Source organism: Thamnophis sirtalis, unplaced genomic scaffold (assembly GCF_051295495.1).
Source record: "Thamnophis sirtalis isolate CommonGarterSnake01/CBP01778 unplaced genomic scaffold, rThaSir2_p1.2 scaffold_3, whole genome shotgun sequence".
Classification (NCBI taxonomy): domain Eukaryota; kingdom Metazoa; phylum Chordata; class Lepidosauria; order Squamata; family Natricidae; genus Thamnophis; species Thamnophis sirtalis.
The window spans coordinates 109,529,123-109,551,566 of NW_028261383.1; positions in this window are offsets into that span (position 1 = coordinate 109,529,123).

Genomic DNA, 22,444 nt, shown 5'->3' on the forward strand with positions numbered 1-22,444 from the left:
GAAATGGAATTATAGTAAAGCATATAGTATTAGTTTGAGAAGCCTATTGGAAACAGCCTTTGTGCCTGCTGTGGCAGATACAGATTTTCACGTTCATTCATATGAAATAGCTCAAGTAGCTGCCAATTCTCAGAAGAGTTTTGCTGAGCTGCATCATGCAATAGGAAATATAATAACTCTTGAGATGTGAAACAGTTGTGATTTGCTTAGTTCTTTCTTGGATTAACAGTTCTTAGCGTCAATGTCATAAGAAGCACTTTTATATATGTGAGTATGTATGCATTTCAATGACATCTCCTCTGTTCATAAGAACTTTTCATCAAAAGAGAAAGTGGAGATGCATATATAATAGAGTATACAGTATGTCTTGGTTGAATCAAGGAAATAAATACACGTTCAATTCATTGTCAAAAGCCAGACACACATCTGAGGTCATGTCTGTGTAAGAGAGTTTTATGTGGAGGAAACTCACAAATTTATAATGCAAAAAAAATAAAAAAAATAAAATTCATTGGAATCCCTAGACCAAAAATGGTCTGCTAACTGAATGACATAGATATATAAGTAAGACAGTGATCCCTACTGAATTAATGTCCCATTTTGGGGAATAATTTTAATTTAATTTAAGGATTCATATAATTACCCAGTTAGCAAAAACTGGCTTGCAAACATAATAAAAAACAATGCTCCCAATGCCAAAATCAACAAAAACAAAACCCAGTCATGGCAAAACAATATTTACTATACCTCCCAGGACAAGGTCATCTAACATCCTAACCCAAAACCCGTGGATACAACCAAGTCCTCAAAAAGTTTCCTGGTCAGTTGAGCCTCAGGGCTTGTGCCCAGAAAAGGCTCACCTCCTAAATCCCACCAGATGATGTCTCAAAGAATGGATCTGGAATGTGTCAATTTTGTTGGGGCATGTGTGATGGACAGAAACAATTGGAAACCAGTTTCTCAGTACTGGTTTCCAATTGTGGATTCTTCCAGGTTGACTCTTCCAGAAACAGACTGTTGAATTAGAGAAGTCTTGGGTCTGATTTAGCAGAATTTGTGTTATATATTTAAAGTGTGCATGTTTTATACTGTTACCACATTTCCTAATGAGAAGAAATCATTTCTACTGTAAAAGCTTTGGGGATTATAAATTGGTCATGAAAATTCAATCTGCAAGGTATACTGGCTTACATGGAGAATTGATTTACATCCTGCTCATTCCACATTTGCTCTGTTAATTGAGGTAATATGGGATAACGGCAAGTCACTAATTGATGACTGTGGTTAAGGGAAAGTGGAAATTCAGAAAGCATTTTATTGAGGAAGAAGAATGGGATAGGATGTCTATTGTAACCACAAAACATGAAATAATTCTAGTACTATAGTATTTCAGAACGTTCCACTTTTATCAGAACATACTGTAAATAACAGAAATCTGAATGATGATGGCGTAAACATTGGGCACTCTTATTCACCTATGCTCTCTTGAGGAAGGGGAAGAAACTGTTGGCTCCCTACAGAAAGGTGAAATAATGTTAATTACATATTTTTCCAAGGGGGGTATATTATTCAATTTACATGGCCACTCATCTCAAACATATGACCAACTTACAGACAATATTACTTACAACATTTTAGGGAGTAGTATCTCAGTTGCTGGATTTATCATTCCACTTCTACCTCTCCAAGATTATTGTCTATGAACTTTTAGCTGCTAGTACCTTATACAAATGCAAATTTGATACTATGAAACTAGTCAATTCCAATAATAATAATACTTTATGCAGTGCACGTCATGCTAGATATGTAATATTGTATTTTATGTTTTTTTTATTAAATTACAATAGCAGCTTTTATTTTTCTCAGTCAAATAAATGATAACAATAATCAGCCAGACAGAAACCTTTTCCACCCTTAATTCTTTTCAAAACTCTTCCAACTTGATATTGAAATTAATAGGGCTAATCTTCCGGAAAATGGATAAACAACTGCAAATAGCAAAAACAATCTTAAATTTTAATTACAGAAAAAGAAGAAGATATATCTGTGTGCTGTAATAGGAAAATACCTATTTCTTTAGATTAGGAGAATAAAAAAATGCTTGTGTTCCTGATGAAATGGCTGCAGGTCAGATACAGAAGAAGGAAGGAATCAGAGATCAATCAACACAATCAATCAATGAAGTTTTACTGAATAATTATGAATATTTCTATAGGATAGTTTCCTTCATCCCCAGATCATTATGGAGCAGGTATTACAAGGAGCATCAGTTGGAGTAAGCAATGCAAAAGTATCCACAAAAGGCTGCCTTTTGGGGGCCAGTTTTATAGCCTTAAATTATTGCTCCCACCTCTGGATTTACTTAGATTGCTTTGAAAAAACAATTCAATCAATAGTTGCATAATCTAACAATCATCTAGGGGAGATTACCAGTTAATGACTACAAGTGACTACTGTACTTGTATAACATGTTATAACTGTATAACAGAAACATAACACCTTATTAAGACAGAAGTGGGAATTAATTAATTAATTGAGCTAAGCAAATAAGAAGAGACTAACTGACCTAAGCAAGTTTTAGGGAACCAAGTAAAACATTTCCATCATAGGACAACTTAGAAAAGACCAAAATTCTATAAAAATGGCAGATTGCCCATAGCATCCTTTGAAATAAGATACCATCCACCAATTCGGAACCAAACCAGTAAAAGTACCTATATGTTATCTACACCGAAAAACTTCTGATTGCCAAGCCAGTACTTAAAGATCACAAGATAAACTAATTTAAACATTTACTCTTATGGAAGAGTCATCTCAGAATCATGCACAGCACACTTACAAGGTATCACCATTGCATTTTCAACCATGAGAAGCCAGTAGAATATAAGGTCACATACTTAGCCAGAGGTCAGAAATAAATATGCCTGAAAGATATCCCTCCGTGTTTTTGTGTTCCATAAGCTTTTAAGGGGAATCAAGAGGGTCAGGTAATAACTTATTCAAGATAAAGAAAATTTGCCACAGAGCTATAATTATAACTTTATTGCTTTATAGCAATAGCAGTTGGACTTATATACCGCTTCATAGGGCTTTCAGCCTTCTCTAAGCAGTTTACAGAGTCAGCATATTGCCCCCAACAACAATCCGGGTCCTCATTTTACCCACCTCGGAAGGATGGAAGGCTTGAGTCAACCCTGAGCCGGTGAGATTTGAACAGCCGAACTGCAGAACTGCAGTCAGCTGAAGTAGCCTGCAGTGCTGCATTTAACCACTGCACCATCTCGGCTCAGCTGCTTTTAGGGGAGGGATTCAATATTTTGGAGAAGAGGTAGGTAGCACATTTAAAAACAAATACTTGTCATAAGTCAGCAACTGCCTACCAAAGGCAACCCAATAATCATTCACAATCCATACCAAAAGCCTAATAAAAATATCTGCTTATTCAAAATCACTTTGTAAAAAAAAAGAAAAGCATTCTTAGCAGGCGAAAAAGCTACTTACCCAATATATAATTAATTAGATTCTGATCATACATCACAGAGTGCTACTTTATTGTATATAACCCAGTGTTAACCTAGTGGCAGAATATAATCTTGTCGGAAGGAAGAATAGAATATGGGAAAAATATATGTCCATGCTGAGTTTATTCTGGGATTTTGTTTGGGTTCATTCCCTTACAAAACCATATGGGCTCATGAGGAATACCTCTTGTTTCTTACTAAATAGGAATCATTCTCACAGGATATGATGCTCTGCTCTTATGTAGATGCAAAATAGCATTTTGGTTAAAGTCTAGGCTGCTTTGACAGCCTTCATCTCAAGATAATTACTTATTCACCTATAAACCTTTTGCAAGTTTGCCAAGAAGCAAGGTTTTGCTCTAATTCACATGTTAGCTAATAAGCCATAACATTATTAGTTTGGTTATCAGCCTCATGGTTTCTTGCAAAATGACATAATGAGGATGAAGCACAATTACATTGGCTTAAAAATGTAAAAAAAAATATGTAAAATTAAAAATGCATTTTAAAGGTGGAATATTTAGCATTTATTTTCCACGTCACTACTACATCCCAGAAACTGAACTGCGGTGATTGCAATGGCCGAAAGAGTAAAACGGGAAATCAGCATAATACCCTTTCAAGAAATAACAACAACAACAACAACTGTTAAATCGGCGGTAGAAATTAAGAGGAGGCGTCTGAGGTAACCGTGAACCGTTTATTCAAACAAGAACGACATAGAACATCAACTGTGAGTAGACCGGCAGGTCTCCTTCATCTGACAGCCTTTTATACTCGGCTGTCAAATAGTTCAACCAATAGCCTCGCGTATTACAGCCCGGCAACCGGCAGGCACTTCTGATTGGCTGCTGCCGAGCTGTCATTCGTAAGTCCAAGGATTTACGAGGCTACAACAACAACAACGACGACGATGATGATGATGATGATAATAATAATAATAATAATAATAATAATAATAATAATAATAATAACTCCGCCATTGCCGGTCCCAAGCCCGGATGAGAAAGGAGGAAGGTTGGGATCAGGTTGGCATCTGGTCCCGTAAAAAACCCCCCGCCAACCCATACAATATGGTGAAAAAAACAAATAAGAATTCCATACCGCATCGGTCGTCGCGCGGGTTAACAAGGGCCGCGGCGGATGTTGGGCAAGTGGGCTACAAGTGGACCAGCCAACAAAACGACAAAAATATAGTGCAGATGAAAACCGTGCCATAATGGCCTGTAACTACAACTCAAAGCCAGAAAAAAGAGGCTATTTAAAGCGAATGTATGAATTATGGAAACAACAATATCCAGATTCAAATGTTAGTGAACAACGACTAGCAGATCAAAGGCGATTTATTATACGGAATAAAGTGTTTAGTGAAGTTGAACATGAGGAAATTCAGGCAAATTGCAAAACCCAAAAAACAATATCACAAGCGGAAATAAATGATATTCAAGACACAACTAAAGACATTATAGTAGAACTCCCAGAAGAAGCTCTTGGGGAGGAAATAACATCACCACCACTAGAACCAGTTATCACTGAACCAACTGATGAACTAACTCAAAAACAAAAAGAATTGAAGGATAAGATCATGGAGCATTTTCTGCTTAATGAGGAAAGGCAACGTTTACCATCACTAAAAACTGTGCTGAAGAAAATTTTGGCCCCTATCATGAAAATGGTTAATGCAGTGTTTTCAACAATTGAACCGGGATCCATCTTGGAAACAAACCAGTTAATGTACAGCGCAGCTGTAATAGTCACTAATGAACTAGGCATTAAAATTAAAGTACCTAGTCACACAACAGAAAAAGCATCAAAGCCAAAGTGGAAAATCCGTTTAGAACAAAAAATAAAAAAATTAAGGGCAGATGCTAGTAACTTAAAGAACATGCATGAGCAACGGCTTAAAAACTACAAAATCATAGCTCGGCTAATCAGGAGATATAGATTGGATACAAGAAACATCAATGAAGCTGTAGAGATTGTAAAACAGCAGATAACAGCAACAGCTAGAAAAATTGAAAAATATGAGGCACGAATCATCCAATATAAACAAAATCAGCAATTTCGATCAGACCAACGTTGTTTTTATCAAAGTCTTAATGTGAATCGTGACACCAAAAGTGAAAAACCAGAAAAACAGGCCACAGTTGAATTCTGGAAAGAATTGTGGGAAAATGCAAAGGACTACAACAAGGAAGCAAAGTGGATACATGACTTTGAGAAAAGCATTGGCAACAAACAAATGCAAGTATTAGAAATAACAACTGAGATGGTCAAAAATCGAGTTAAAAAGGTAAAGAATTGGACATCACCTGGAAAGGACCAATTACATGGTTTCTGGCTCAAATATCTGACCAGTTTACATGCAATATTGGCCAGGCAACTGAATGAAATTTTACAAAAGGGCCAAATTGATGAATGGTTGACAACTGGAAAAACATACTTGATTCAGAAAGATCCAACTAAAGGAACAACACCTGAAAACTACAGACCAATAACATGCTTGCCAACAACCTTCAAATTACTCACAGGCATTATTGCAGATAACATGATGGATTATTTGGAAACAAACAACATCTTGCCAGTAGAGCAAAAAGGCAACAAAAGAAGGAGCAGGGGCACAAAAGATCAGCTTCTAATTGATAAAATGATATTAGAAAATTGTAAGAACAGAAAAACGAACTTGAATATGGTCTGGATTGATTACAAAAAGGCATTTGACTCACTGCCACATAGTTGGATCATAAAATGCTTAGAAACAACTGGCATTAGCAAAAATATTACATCCTTTACTGAAAAGGCAATGAAACAATGGAGAACTGAGTTGGCAGTAGGGAATGAGATCTACGGAATGGTTAATATCAAGCGAGGAATTTTCCAGGGTGATTCACTTTCACCTCTTCTCTTCATCATCACAATGATCCCACTATCAGTAATCTTAAAAAAAATGAAATTAGGCTACCAAACAGCCAAAAAAGCTGAAAAAATTTCGCATTTACTATATATGGATGATTTGAAACTCTATGGAAATTCAGAAATAGAAATCCAATCATTGACAAACACAGTCCGAGTATTCAGCACCGATATTTCAATGCAGTTTGGCATGGAAAAATGTGCCACTGTATCCATAAAAAGGGGCAAAATCACTGCATGTGAGGGAATTGAAATGCCCAATGGCCAACTAATTAAATGCAAAGAAAATGAAGCCTACAAATACTTAGGCATTCTGCAGTTGGATAACATCAAGCATGGAGAAGTAAAAACTATTGTCAGACGAGAGTACACCAAGAGAGTTAGGAAAATTTTGAAATCTAAATTGAATGGTGGAAATACAATCAAGGCCATAAATACCTGGGCAATACCAGTTATAAGATACACAGCTGGCATAGTTAACTGGACACAAGCTGATTTGGACCTTTTGGACCGAAAAACCAGGAAACTAATGACAATGCACTACAGTTTACATCCACGTGGTGATACTGATAGACTGTACCTGCCCCGAAAATCAGGTGGCAGAGGATTATTACAAGTGAAGCAAACAGTTGAAGAAGAAAAACATGCACTGGCTGATTATTTAAAAGAAAGTCAAGAACATCTATTAATTGAAGTAAAGAACAAAAATCTACTGAAGGCCCAACAGACAAAACAAGAATACAGAAAAGATGTGATAAAATCAAGAATGGAGAGTTGGCAGAACAAAGCACTGCATGGTCAATTTCTGGAAAAAATAAAAGATAAAGTGGACAGGGAACAAACTTGGTTATGGTTAAAAACAGGTACATTAAAGAAAGAAACAGAGTCACTAATCCTGGCTGCGCAAGAATAAGCTATCCGCACAAATGCCATTAAGGCCAAAATCAAAAAATCCTCTGATGATGCCAAATGCAGACTTTGCAAAGAAGCTGACGAAACTGTTGATCACATACTCAGCTGCTGTAAAAAAATCGCGCAGACTGATTATAAATTGCGGCACAATTCAGTAGCACAAATGATCCATTGGAATTTGTGCAAAAATTATAATATTAAAACAGCAACAAACTGGTGGGAACATCAGCCTGAAAAAGTCACCGAAAATCAGATGGTCAAGATCTTGTGGGATTTCCGTATACAAACCAACAAAATACTGGCGCATAATACACCAGACATCACACTGGTTGAGAAAAATAAGGTCACAATCATAGACATCGCAATACCAGGTGATAGCAGGGTCGCCGAGAAGGAACATGAAAAAATCGCAAGATACCAGGACTTAAAAATCGAAATTCAACGACTATGGCACAAACCAGCAGTGGTAATTCCAGTGGTAATTGGCACACTGGGTGCTATTCCAAAAGCACTGGCATTACATTTAAAACAGTTAAATATTGACAAAATCACCATCAGTCAAATGCAAAAAGCCGCACTGCTTGGATCTGCACGCATATTACGAAAATACGTTACGACGTCCTAGGCCCCTGGGTGGGGCCCGACTAGTAACCAATGCCAAATCCGGCGAAACAACTGGCCGCTGTGATACAATTGTATAATAATAATAATAATGATGATGATGATGATGATGATGATGATGATGATGATGATGATGATGATGATGATGATGATGATGCACTGGAATTACATTTAAAACAGTTAAAAATTGACAAAATCACCATCAGTCAAATGCAAAAAGCCACTCTGCTTGGATCTGCATGCATATTACGAAAATATGTTATGACGCCCTAGGCCCCTGGGTGGGCCCCGACTAGTAATCAATGCTGCTGTGATACAATTGTATAATAATAATATTTAAAAGCTGTCAGAAAGAAGATGACTTTCTGATCTGGAGATGAAGGTGACTAACAGGGATGTTAATGTGGAATAAAAGTCCTCCCAAAGGGAAAAAAAACTCCACAGTTTCTCATAATTTTGCTCAAATAAATCAGAACCCCCCCCCCCAATATATATATATAGTAGTAGGAAACATTCTGTAAAGATAGGAGAATTTGAGAAACCAACCATATTATTTACCAATGGTAAATGTGTGTTTTGTCACTTATCTCATCAACAGTGGCAGACATTTTGAATAGAAGCAAGTCCTCCACAAATAACAGCATTTTGGTATATGTCTGTCTAATATTTATTCAACATATATGCCAAAAAAGTTACCCAAAGAAATTTGTGTTATAAGTCGTGCAAAATAGATGTCAAATATTAATACATAAGATGCCATAAGATTTTTATCATTCTGTCTCTGTTTCATTTTAATATCCTTTTACATTATACTTGTGTTCAGTTTTCTTTTTAAGTGATTTAAATAGTGTTAATTGCTGATCTAGTTAGTGTAACTAGATTGTATTCAATACAGAACAAAGTTAGTTGTATTTATGTCCCTTTAAATCAATAGTACTTGAGCACTTAATTGTGCATTCATTACATTAAATTCAATAAGAGTTTAGGTATCTTTAATTTTCTTCAAATAGTTTTCCTTTCCAGTGTAATTAATGGTATGTAAACTTGTGCCAGAACTGGAGAGGGAGGAGCCTTAATTACATAGATGTTCAGTTCCAAATTCTTTGGGAAGAGAAGCCACTGAATCAAAATATTACTACTCCATTTGTTTATCTGGAGTATGGAAGAGAAGAGTTCCAATCTGGAAAATTTTGTAATCTTAAACTTTATAGAAGTATTTACCAAATTAATTCCCAAATGGCTAAGAAGAGCACGTTCTAAAATGTGCAAAAGTAGAAAAATATTTTCCAACCACAATTCTTTCTTGATGCTTCTTGGAATAACCAAGAAGCATCACAATGATGATGATTTTGAGGTAAGAATAAACACAACATTTTTTTTCATTGTCTGTGTTACTTTTCAGTTAGGACACTTTCTGATAATTTTAGAACATCAAAGATCTAGAATATTTGCTTGCTATCATCTTTGAGATATGGGTATTTTTGGTGCTATTAGCATATGTATTTACACTGTTTCTGTAGTGTTTTCCTCTGATTCATGAATTCAGCTTTCAAAATCTGTAAGATTGCTTCCTTTATAACTTGCTTTTTGAAAAATGATGATTGATATATACATACATACATACACACACACACACTGTAGCTAATTTAATCCCACAATATTAAATCTCCACATTCTAAATTCTAAACTAGATATTATTTATCCATTTATAAAGCAGTTATTTCAGTGAAACAAATTAGTCTGTTCCCATCTCTTTAGCTATTATACTTATATAGACTCTGACAAGGAATTTCCTCCTTTAAGATGTATACATCAGAAACACTATTGTACTAATATGTGATGGTACTAATATTAGATAAATTACTGTACAGCATGCCAAGCAGGGATTAGTATATTCCATCCATAATATTTTAAAATAATGTAATTTCTAATTCTTCAATGTAAGTAAAATAACCTCTAATCTTCAATTGAAATGTTTTAAAATAAAGCATTAGATTAGGAAACATCTTTGTTTTCCAAGATTTTCAGATGAAACAAATGGCCGCAGTGGACAGTGAACAAACTTGGTTATGATTAACAACAGGTACATTAAAGAAAGAAACAGAGTCACTAATCCTGGCTGCGCAAGAACAAGCTATCCGCACAAATGCCATTAAGGCCAAAATCGAAAAATCCTCTGATGATGCCAAATGCAGACTTTGCAAAGAAGCTGATGAAACTGTTGATCACATACTCAGCTGCTGTAAAAAAATCACGCAGACTGATTATAAATTGCGGCACAATTCAGTAGCGCAAATGATCCATTGGAATTTGTGCAAAAATTTTAATATTAAAACAGCAACAAACTGGTGGGAACATCAGCCTGAAAAAGTCACCGAAAATCAGATGGTCAAGATCTTGTGGGATTTCCGTATACAAACCGACAAAATACTGGCGCATAATACACCAGACATCACACTGGTTGAGAAAAATAAGGTCACAATCATAGACATCGCAATACCAGGTGATAGCAGGGTCGCCGAGAAGGAACATGAAAAAATCGCAAGATACCAGGACTTAAAAATCGAAATTCAACGACTATGGCACAAACCAGCAGTGGTAATTCCAGTGGTAATTGGCACACTGAGTGGTATTCCAAAAGCACTGGAATTACATTTAAAACAGTTAAAAATTGACAAAATCACCATCAGTCAAATGCAAAAAGCCGCACTGCTTGGATCTGCACGCATATTACGAAAATACGTTACGACGTCCTAGGCCCCTGGGTGGGGCCCGACTAGTAACCAATGACAAATCCGGCGAAACAAATGGCCGCTGTGATACAATCGTATAATAATAATAATAATAATAATAATAATAATAATAATAATAATAATAATAATAATAATAATAATAATAATAATACAAGTGAAGCAAACAGTTGAAGAAGAAAAACATGCACTGGCTGATTATTTAAAAGAAAGTCAAGAACATCTATTAATTGAAGTAAAGAACAAAAATCTACTGAAGGTCTAACAGACGAAACAAGAATACAGAAAAGATGTGATAAAATCAAGAATGAAGAGTTGGCAGAACAAAGCACTGCATGGCCAATTTCTGGAAAAAATAAAAGATAAAGTGGACAGTGAACAAACTTGGTTATGGTTAACAACAGGTACATTAAAGAAAGAAACAGAGTCACTAATCTTGGCTGCGCAAGAACGAGCTATCTGCACAAATGCCATTAAGGCCAAAATCGAAAAATCCTCTGATGATGCCAAATGCAGACTTTGCAAAGAAGCTGATGAAACTGTTGATCACATACTCAGCTGCTGTAAAAAAAATCACACAGACTGATTATAAATTGTGGCACAATTCAGTAGCGCAAATGATCCATTGGAATTTGTGCAAAAATTTTAATATTAAAACAGCAACAAACTGGTGGGAACATCAGCCTGAAAAAGTCACCGAAAATGAGATGGTCAAGATCTTGTGGGATTTCCGTATACAAACGGACAAAATACTGGCGCATAATACACCAGACATCACACTGGTTGAGAAAAACAAGGTTACAATCATAGATATTGCAATACCAGGGGAGAGCAGGGTCGCCGAGAAGGAACATGAAAAAATCGCAAAATACCAGGACTTAAGAGCCAAGGTGGCACAGTGGTTAAATGCAGCACTGCAAGCTACTGCTAGATCAGCAGGTCAGCGGTTCAAATCTCACCGGCTCAGGGTTGACTCAGCCTTCCATCCTTCTGAGGTGGGTAAAATGAGGACCCAGTTTGTTGGGGGCAATAGGCTGACTCTTTGTAAACCGCTTAGAGAGGCCTGAAAGGCCTAATAAGTCTACTGCTATTGCTACTGCTATTAAAAATCGAAATTCAACAACTATGGCACAAACCAGCAGTGATAATTCCAGTGGTAATTGGCACACTGGGTGCTATTCGAAAAGCACTGGAATTACATTTAAAACAGTTAAAAATTGACAAAATCACCATCAGTCAAATGCAAAAAGCCGCACTGCTTGGATCTGCACGCATATTACGAAAATACGTTACGACGTCCTAGGCCCCTGGGTGGGGCCCGACTAGTAACCAATGCCAAATCCGGCGAAACAACTGGCCGCTGTGATACAATTGTACAATAATAATAATAATAATTTACTATATATGGATGATTTGAAACTCTATGGAAAGTCAGAAATAGAAATCCAATCATTGACAAACACAGTCCGAGTATTCAGCACCGATATTTCAATGCAGTTTGGCATGGAAAAATGTGCCACTGTATCTATAAAAAGGGGCAAAATCACTGCATCTGAGGGAATTGAAATGCCCAATGGCCAACTAATTAAATGCAAAGAAAATGAAGCCTACAAATACTTAGGCATTCTGCAGTTGGATAACATCAAGCATGGAGAAGTAAAAACTATTGTCAGGCGAGAGTACACCAACAGAGTTAGGAAAATTTTGAAATCTAAATTGAATGTTGGAAATACAATCAAGGCCATAAATACCTGGGCAATACCAGTTATAAGATACACAGCTGGCATAGTTAACTGGACACAAGCTGATTTGGACCTTTTGGACCGAAAAACCAGGAAACTAATGACAATGCACTACAGTTTACATCCATGTGGTGATACTGATAGACTATATCTGCCCCGAAAATCAGGTGGCAGAGGATTATTACAAGTGAAGCAAACAGTTGAAGAGGGAAAACATGCACTGGCTGATTATTTAAAAGAAAGTCAAGAACATCTATTAATCGAAGTAAAGAACAAAAATCTACTGAAGGCCCAACAGACAAAACAAGAATACAGAAAAGATGTGATAAAATCAAGAATGGAGAGTTGGCAGAACAAAGCACTGCATGGTCAATTTCTGGAAAAAATAAAAGATAAAGTGGACAGGGAACAAACTTGGTTATGGTTAAAAACAGGTACATTAAAGAAAGAAACAGAGTCACTAATCCTGGCTGCGCAAGAACAAGCTATCCGCACAAATGCCATTAAGGCCAAAATCGAAAAATCCTCTGATGATGCCAAATGCAGACTTTGCAAAGAAGCTGACGAAACTGTTGATCACATACTCAGCTGCTGTAAAAAAATCGCGCAGACTGATTATAAATTGCGGCACAATTCAGTAGCACAAATGATCCATTGGAATTTGTGCAAAAATTATAATATTAAAACAGCAACAAACTGGTGGGAACATCAGCCTGAAAAAGTCACCGAAAATCAGATGGTCAAGATCTTGTGGGATTTCCGTATACAAACCGACAAAATACTGGCGCATAATACACCAGACATCACACTGGTTGAGAAAAATAAGGTCACAATCATAGACATCGCAATACCAGGTGATAGCAGGGTCGCCGAGAAGGAACATGAAAAAATCGCAAGATACCAGGACTTAAAAATCGAAATTCAACGACTATGGCACAAACCAGCAGTTTGTCACCAGCAGTTTGTCACCATCAGTCAAATGCAAAAAGCCGCACTGCTTGGATCTGCACGCATATTACGAAAATACGTTACAACGTCCTAGGCCCCTGGTTGGGGCCCGACTAGTAACCAATGCCAAATCCGGCGAAACAACTGGCCGCTGTGATACAATTGTATAATAATAATAATAATAATAATAATAATAATAATAATAATAATAACAACAACAACAACAACAACAACAACAACAACAATAACTCCGCCGTTGCCGGTCCCAAGCCCGGATGAGAAAGGAGGAAGGTTGGGATCAGGTTGGCATCTGGTCCCGTAAAAAAATCCCCGCCAACCCATACAATATGGTGAAAAAAACGAATAAGAATTCCATACCACATCGGTCGTCGCGCGGGTTAACAAGGGCCGCGGCAGATGTTGGGGTCCCTGGACATCCGTCGACAAGTGGGCTACAAGTGGACCAGCCAACAAAACGACAAAAATATAGTGCAGATGAAAACCGTGCCATAATGGCCTGTAACTACAACTCAGAGCCAGAAAAAAGAGGATATTTAAAGCGAATGTATGAATTATGGAAACAACAATATCCAGATTCAAATGTTAGTGAACAATGACTAGCAGATCAAAGGCGATTTATTATACGGAATAAAGTGTTTAGTGAAGTTGAACATGAGGAGATTCAGGCAAATTGCAAAACCCAAAAAACAATATCACAAGCGGAAATAACTGATATTCAAGACACAACTAAAGACACTATAGTAGAACACCCAGAAGAAGCTCTCGGGGAGGAAATAACATCACCACCACTAGAACTAGTTATCATTGAACCAACTGATGAACTAACTCAAAAACAAAAAGAATTGAAGGATAAGATCATGGAGCATTTTCTGCTTAATGAGGAACGGCAACGTTTACCATCACTAAAAACTGTGCCTAAGAAAATTTTGGCCCCTATCATGAAAATGGTTAATGCAGTGTTTTCAACAATTGAACCGGGATCCATCTTGGAAACAAACCAGTTAATGTACAGTGCAGCTGTAATAGTCACTAATGAACTAGGCATTAAAATTAAAGTACCTAGTCACACAACAGAAAAAGCATCAAAGCCAAAGTGGAAAATCCGTTTAGAACAAAAAATCAAAAAATTAAGGGCAGATGCTAGTAACTTAAAGAACATGCATGAGCAACGGCTTAAAAACAACAAAATCATAGATCGGCTAATCAGAAGATATAGATTGGATACAAGAAACATCAATGAAGCTGTAGAGATTGTAAAACAGCCGATAACAGCAACAGCTAGAAAAATTGAAAGATATGAGGCACAAATCATCCAATATAAACAAAATCAGCAATTTCGATCAGACCAACGTTGTTTTTATCAAAGTCTTAATGTGAATCGTGACACCAAAAGTGAAAAACCAGAAAAGCAAGCCACAGTTGAATTCTGGAAAGAATTGTGGGAAAATGCAAAGGACTACAACAAGGAAGCAAAGTGGATACATGACTTTGAGAAAAGCATTGGCAACCAACAAATGCAAGTATTAGAAATAACAACTGAGATGATCAAAAATCGAGTTAAAAAGGTAAAGAATTGGACATCACCTGGAAAGGACCAATTACATGGTTTCTGGCTCAAATATCTGACCAGTTTACATGCAATATTAGCCAGGCAACTGAATGAAATTTTACAAAAGGGCCAAATTGATGAATGGTTGACAACTGGAAAAACATACTTGATTCAGAAAGATGCAACTAAAGGAACAACACCTGAAAACTACAGACCAATAACATGCTTGCCAACAACCTTCAAATTACTCACAGGCATTATTGCAGATAACATGATGGATTATTTGGAAACAAACAACATCTTGCCAGTCGAGCAAAAAGGCAACAAAAGAAGGAGCAGGGGCACAAAAGATCAGCTTCTAATTGATAAAATGATATTAGAAAATTGTAAGAACAGAAAAACGAACTTGAATATGGTCTGGATTGATTACAAAAAGGCATTTGACTCACTGCCACATAGTTGGATCATAAAATGCTTAGAAACAACTGGCATTAGCAAAAATATTACATCCTTTACTGAAAAGGCAATGAAACAATGGAGAACTGAGTTGGCAGTAGGGAATGAGATCTACGGAATGGTTAATATCAAGCGAGGAATTTTCCAGGGTGATTCACTTTCACCTCTTCTCTTCATCATCGCAATGATCCCACTATCAGTAATCTTAAAAAAAATGAAATTAGGCTACCAAACAGCCAAAGAAGCTGAAAAAATTTCACATTTACTATATATGGATGATTTGAAACTCTATGGAAAGTCAGAAATAGAAATCCAATCATTGACAAACACAGTCCGAGTATTCAGCACCGATATTTCAATGCAGTTTGGCATGGAAAAATGTGCCACTGTATCCATAAAAAGGGGCAAAATCACTGCATGTGAGGGAATTGAAATGCCCAATGGCCAATTAATTAAATGCAAAGAAAATGAAGCCAACAAATACTTAGGCATTCTGCAGTTGGATAACATCAAGCATGGAGAAGTAAAAACTATTGTCAGGCGAGAGTACACCAACAGAGTTAGGAAAATTTTAAAATCTAAATTGAATGGTGGAAATACAATCAAGGCCATAAATACCTGGGCAATACCAGTTATAAGATACACAGCTGGTATAGTTAATTGGACACAAGCTGATTTGGACCTTTTGGACCGAAAAACCAGGAAACTAATGACAATGCACTACAGTTTACATCCACGTGGTGATACTGATAGACTGTATCTGCCCCGAAAATCAGGTGGCAGAGGATTATTACAAGTGAAGCAAACAGTTGAAGAAGAAAAACATGGACTGGCTGATTATTTAAAAGAAAATCAAGAACATCTATTAATCGAAGTAAAGAACAAAAATCTACTGAAGGCCCAACAGACAAAACAAGAATACAGAAAAGATGTGATAAAATCAAGAATGGAGAGTTGGCAGAACAAAGCACTACATGGCCAATTTCTGCAAAAAATAAAAGATAAAGTGGACAGTGAACAAACTTGGTTATGGTTAACAACAGGTACATTAAAGAAAGAAACAGAGTCACTAATCCTGGCTGCGCAAGAACAAGCTATCCGCACAAACGCCATTAAGGCCAAAATAGAAAAATCCTCTGATGATGCCAAATGCAGACTTTGCAAAGAAGCTGATGAAACTGTTGATCACATACTCAGCTGCTGTAAAAAAATCGCGCAGACTGATTATAAATTGCGGCACAATTCAGTAGCACAAATGATCCATTGGAATTTGTGCAAAAATTATAATATTAAAACAGCAACAAACTGGTGGGAACATCAGCCTGAAAAAGTCACCGAAAATCAGATGGTCAAGATCTTGTGGGATTTCCGTATACAAACCGACAAAATACTGGCGCATAATACACCAGACATCACACTGGTTGAGAAAAATAAGGTCACAATCATAGACATCGCAATACCAGGTGATAGCAGGGTCGCCGAGAAGGAACATGAAAAAATCGCAAGATACCAGGACTTAAAAATCGAAATTCAACGACTATGGCACAAACCAGCAGTGGTAATTCCAGTGGTAATTGGCACACTGGGTGCTATTCCAAAAACACTGGAATTACATTTAAAACAGTTAAAAATTGACAAAATCACCATCAGTCAAATGCAGAAAGCCGCACTGCTTGGATCTGCACGCATATTAAGAAAATACGTTACGACGTCCTAGGCCCCCTGGGTGGGGCCCAACTAGTAACCAATGCCAAATCCGGCGAAACAACTGGCCGCTGTGATACAATTGTGTAATAATAATAATAATATGACTTTTTCTTTTTAAATATATATACATACTGTATGCATAAATGTATATTTATCCATGAGGTTATGTTTTTTCTTTTCTAAAGAAGCTGACAATGTTTCTAGTAATATCAGCCTCTAAAAATGCTGAATAGCAATTCTAGCTAATCTGACCCTATATTCTTTTGCATTAATGTGAATAAAGTTAACATTGCATTGGTGATATCAAAGATGTCATGTAGACATGATAGAAAACTCTGAGGTAGAAGAATTGTTTTCACCTTTGTTAGGAGGAAATTTGTGTATTGTGTTCTGATGTAAGCAATCTTTGCAATCACCTGCCCATTCTCTGTCACCTATAATTTGTCAATTAACATGCACCTCTATGCTCTCTAAGTAAATGAGGATGATTTAAGCAGCATACATTTTCTGGTTCTTAATGACAGCCAGGGAGGAGCTTATGTCCCAAAGTACAGCTAAGGGCCATTAACTTCAAATGATTATTAATCTTCGGTGCCAATTTTATGGCTGGTTTTTAAAATGATACAAAAATGGAAATCCTCTCTAGAAGCTTGTATAAGTGCTGAAACACACAAACACATTGTAATCTCGGGAAAAGGAGAATATTTCTTATGCAATGTAAAATCCAAGTGTATGATTTTGAAAACAAAAAGGAAACTGTTTACATTAATACATTTTTAATCATTTTTAGAGGTAACATAATTCATTATTTGAAACTGATTTATAATGTAAATAGATACTTAGACAGTATACCTTTGGCAAGTGGGAGAGTATAAGGTAAAATTTTCAAGTAGCAAACTTAGAGGAAAGCTGAAACATAAGCATCACCAAGTTATATACTTTCTCAATTAAAAATGTACATTTTTGTGCTACCCACTCACTAGTATCCTAGTGTGATAGCAACCCATATTTTATAGTATTTATATGCATGCTAATAATGAGATTGAATGCTTGAAATATATGGCTTAAGAGTAAGAAAGCTGAAACACTAAGTAATTAATGTCTTTGAAAGAAGGAAATGAAATGTCATTAGTCTGAACATGGAAAATCAAACCAGTGATTTTATAGCATTATTATTAGTATTAGTCTTGCTAATATGCATTTCTAATGTATGCCACATTAATGGGCCTCTGATTAAAAAAATACTCCTCCCTTGCTCAAAGATCAGGAAGATAGGAAAGGGGTTTCACATGTCTTTTTAGAATTAGAATCAAGTCATTTTTGGATGGATGAGATTTTTGTGACTTTACTCTCAGAACTTACATAATAGCAACAAGCATATTATAGGAAGGTTTTCTTTGTTGGTTTAGTACACATTCTACATACGAAATGAAAGAAAAGGGAATGGACAAAGCCAGACAAATGCCTATACCCCAGCCTGATAGTTTGAAAATCATACTATTAAACAAAAGTCATATGTCGCTGAAATGCTTAAAGTAAATGCTACAACATTTAAGAACAATTAAGAATGTTCCAACTATTTAGTGAATTAAGTATTTGAAATTTTAGAAATAAGAGAAATGGAAATCTCCTGTTGAATATTCAAGGAAAGTCATTTCAACCAACAGCGATTCCTATGTCTGTGAATCTCCAGAGGGAGTGGGAGGAAATGAGAGAAAGATGATAAAATTAAATCTCTACCTTGTAAGCTATTCAGCTATTTCTCTTCGTCTACAATTACCCTAGCAGCTAATCTTTTTTGTCTAAGCCTAGGTTTGCTTTTCAGTAGTGTGTTTTATAATAAAATAAATAATAAATAGGTATTCATCAATTTTTATCTAAGGGTTGCAGTCTTGGAGCAAGATAGATAGATAGATAGATAGATTGATAGATAGATAGATAGATAGATAGATAGATAGATAGATAGATAGATAGATAGATAGATAGACAGATAGATGTGATTTTAGTTCACAAACTTGCAAAATGTTGAAGGAATATGTGAATCAAAATTTAAAACAATATTGTGTAGGAACTTATTTAGTAGCATGGCTTCTTTGAAATCTATACCTATTTGTATTCCTCAAAACCCATGTGGTTTCATTAAAAAATAAAACAAATAATTTCATATAATGCTATGTTGAAATTATTTTCTACATCCTTTTCAGTCTCATTCAGTTGAGTGAAAAGAGAAATGGCTCAAAATATCAAATTAGGGGGTTTCTGTGGAGTTTTCATGGTGGGAAAAGAAGACTTAAACTTACCTCAGTTATGATGAAGCCAGTTGTTATTTGTGAGAATCTGGCTATTTAAATAATTAAAGTCAAGAAAAGATATTTCATGTCTATTCTTCCTATGAATTTTTTTCCAATGTTGAGACATGGGTAGCTAAGATACAGTAGAATAAGTAATCAAGAGATATAAAACAAAAATACAAAACTTGCCATTCTTTGATTATCTTGCAACAGAAGGGTAAGCTAAATAATCACAAAACAAATACAAAATAAAATCTGAAAGCTCTGACAATGATACAAAAATAAGAAAACTCTTTCATGAGGAAAAGGAGGTTTTGAGCATAATGGTTGAGCGATTTTGGTACTATGTTTATGGTTTCCAATAAAAATTGCACCTGTGCAGATATTAGTCAAAACTCTGTTCTGACCATCAGTGACATTAAGGAAGTACAGAACAAGATACTGTCAGACTAGCTTTTATAATCTAATGGAAAAGTAAAGACAAAAATGTACTTGTTTATATGAAATCAGAAGTTGAAAACTTTGTAAATAAGTTAATTACATAAAGTTGCGGATATCAGGAATAAAGCTTTCTGGAGTTGGAGAATCAACCAATTGAAAAATCACAGCCATTTTCATAATGTTGTAGTTATAACCAGCTTCAGGATTCTTGGTTTTTTTAAAAAGGAATCATTAAAGACACCGCTCTTATTTCAAATTCATTATTTATCAATGCATATGAATATTGTAATAGCCATGCTACTACTACTACTACTACTACTGCTGCCTCCTCCTCCTCCTCCTCCTCCTCCTCCTCCTCCTCCTCCTCCTCCTCCTCCTCCTCCTCCTCCTCCTCCTCCTCTTCTTCTTCTTCTTCTTCTTCTTCTTCTTCTTCTTCTTCTTCTTCTTCTTCTTTATTTTGAAGCAAGTAATTGATTCACAGAACTAAGAATCCAGAATCTTCTCAAAGTTGGCTGATTAGATAGGGACATTGGGGGAGGGGAGGTTGGCCTCTTTCAGAGTAACTCAATTAAGATTCAGAAAGATTTCCCCTTTCTAATAAATAAACAGATACATGATACTAACTGCATGTTCTAAAGAAGCACTGGGATTAGTTATTGCTAGTTGATTAACAGTGGGTAAGGTAAACACAGAATTCTATTGAAGTTGCCCTGGATAATTAGCCCATTTCCCAGTTTCTGTAAATTGGATAACCTGAGAAATGAGTCTTCCCTGTTTCATACTGACTGAAGATTCCAGCTATATGTTTCTTCTTCAAGCAGAGTTTCTTTGGATTTCAAAATGGCTATGTTGCTGTTAGGGACAGTTATTCTTTTCTTTGGTGAGTTTTTCAGTATCTCTGGGTTACAGGACCCTAGGCCTGTAGGAATATTGAGATAATGGGACTGTTGCTTAGGATTATCAATAATTGTTTCTTTGTCTAAAAGTCTAGAGGGGTTTACTGAGGTGAAATGGTATATTATGAAGAATTAATCCCCTGGCTCTCTAGTGGTTTTGTAACAGACCTTGGGTTTTGTAACAACAGAAAATTGTGACTGGAGATGAAAACATGTTATAGGCCACTATGATATAAATTGGGCTTTATACTTGAAACTTCTATTTCTTAGCAGCTTGTCTTTCCAAAAGTGTCAGTCCTGATTCTAACCTAATTGATGGAGTTACTATCTAGTAGTGAAACTAAAAGTTCCAGGACTTTTTTTTTAAACTATCAAAGTTGCTCATCATATATGGGGTTCTAAATAGATTATCATGAGACATTTGAATGAAAATTCAGGTCCTGACCAAATCTAAAATAATATCCATTATTTTTCTTACTACAAAGGAGTTTTGATGAGCATATTCAATAATTATTTGCTATATGACTAGTGATCAGCTTGATGAAAAGTAATGCCAAAACGATCAGCCCATTTGCAGGCAGAATTAATGGAAAAACAATGCATATAAACAGGGAGGCATTCCATTCCAAAATTTTCTATGGACATCTTTGTGTCAAAGATGTCCATAGAAACATATAGAAGATAGGAACACCTAGGGAAGATGGGAGAAATGTAAACCAGTCTCTTCAAAAGCCAAAACACTCAGAATGAAGTTATCGGTGGATTGAATACAATATCTGCTCTTCAAGTAGGACAGTTGTCATAATAGCAACTGAATGTATGTTTTGTCTGTCCACTAGAAACATATCTTTAAGAGAAATGTTGTGTGCTTCAGGAATAAAAGCTATGGAAATAAATTATATATCACATTCTTTAATGAGAAGGACATTTTCAAATTGCCAGATAATAACAAGCATAGGAAAGTCCATTCATCAAATCAGAATTAATAGTGTGTGAAATTCACGCAACTCCAATAGTTCCCACAGGACAAAACATTTCAGCTTGTGACTTACCAATCATCCAGCATCATAATAGAAGGGAAGACATTCTAATAAGAGACTATCATAGAATCTATGTTTGCTGTATTTGAAATAAGCAATATATTCAACAATTTTTGTCCCTTAAAATGATAATGATGAAATAAAATTATAGTTTTCTCTCTTTGGCATGTACTATAGTAGCATAATAAAAACATTTTTCACTAACAGTTTATTCAATTGACATTACATCTGTAACAAAATACCAGCTCTTGAAAATTCTCATTGTTGAAAATACATTTCATTTAGAAAATTAAAAATCATTGATTGACAATATATGAGTATAAATATGGAAACATTATTATTGCAAAACAGAATCTTAAACTATGTTGACTTTTAAAGTCTTGCACTCTTTTTAAGATAAGATGCTGAATTTAGATGGGTAATTATTCATTTTCAAAACAAAGTGGCATTCAACTGTATTTGTTTCCTAGATTAAATGAGCTTGACCGTTATGGATAGATAGTTGAGACTAATCCAATGTATAATGAAGCCATTTGTCTAGAAAAGAAACAGCAAGTGCAGAATTTAAAGCACAATGTGGTGGGGTAATCAGGAGCCTGATTAAGGGAGAGCTATAGTTCAAAACTTTTCAGTCAT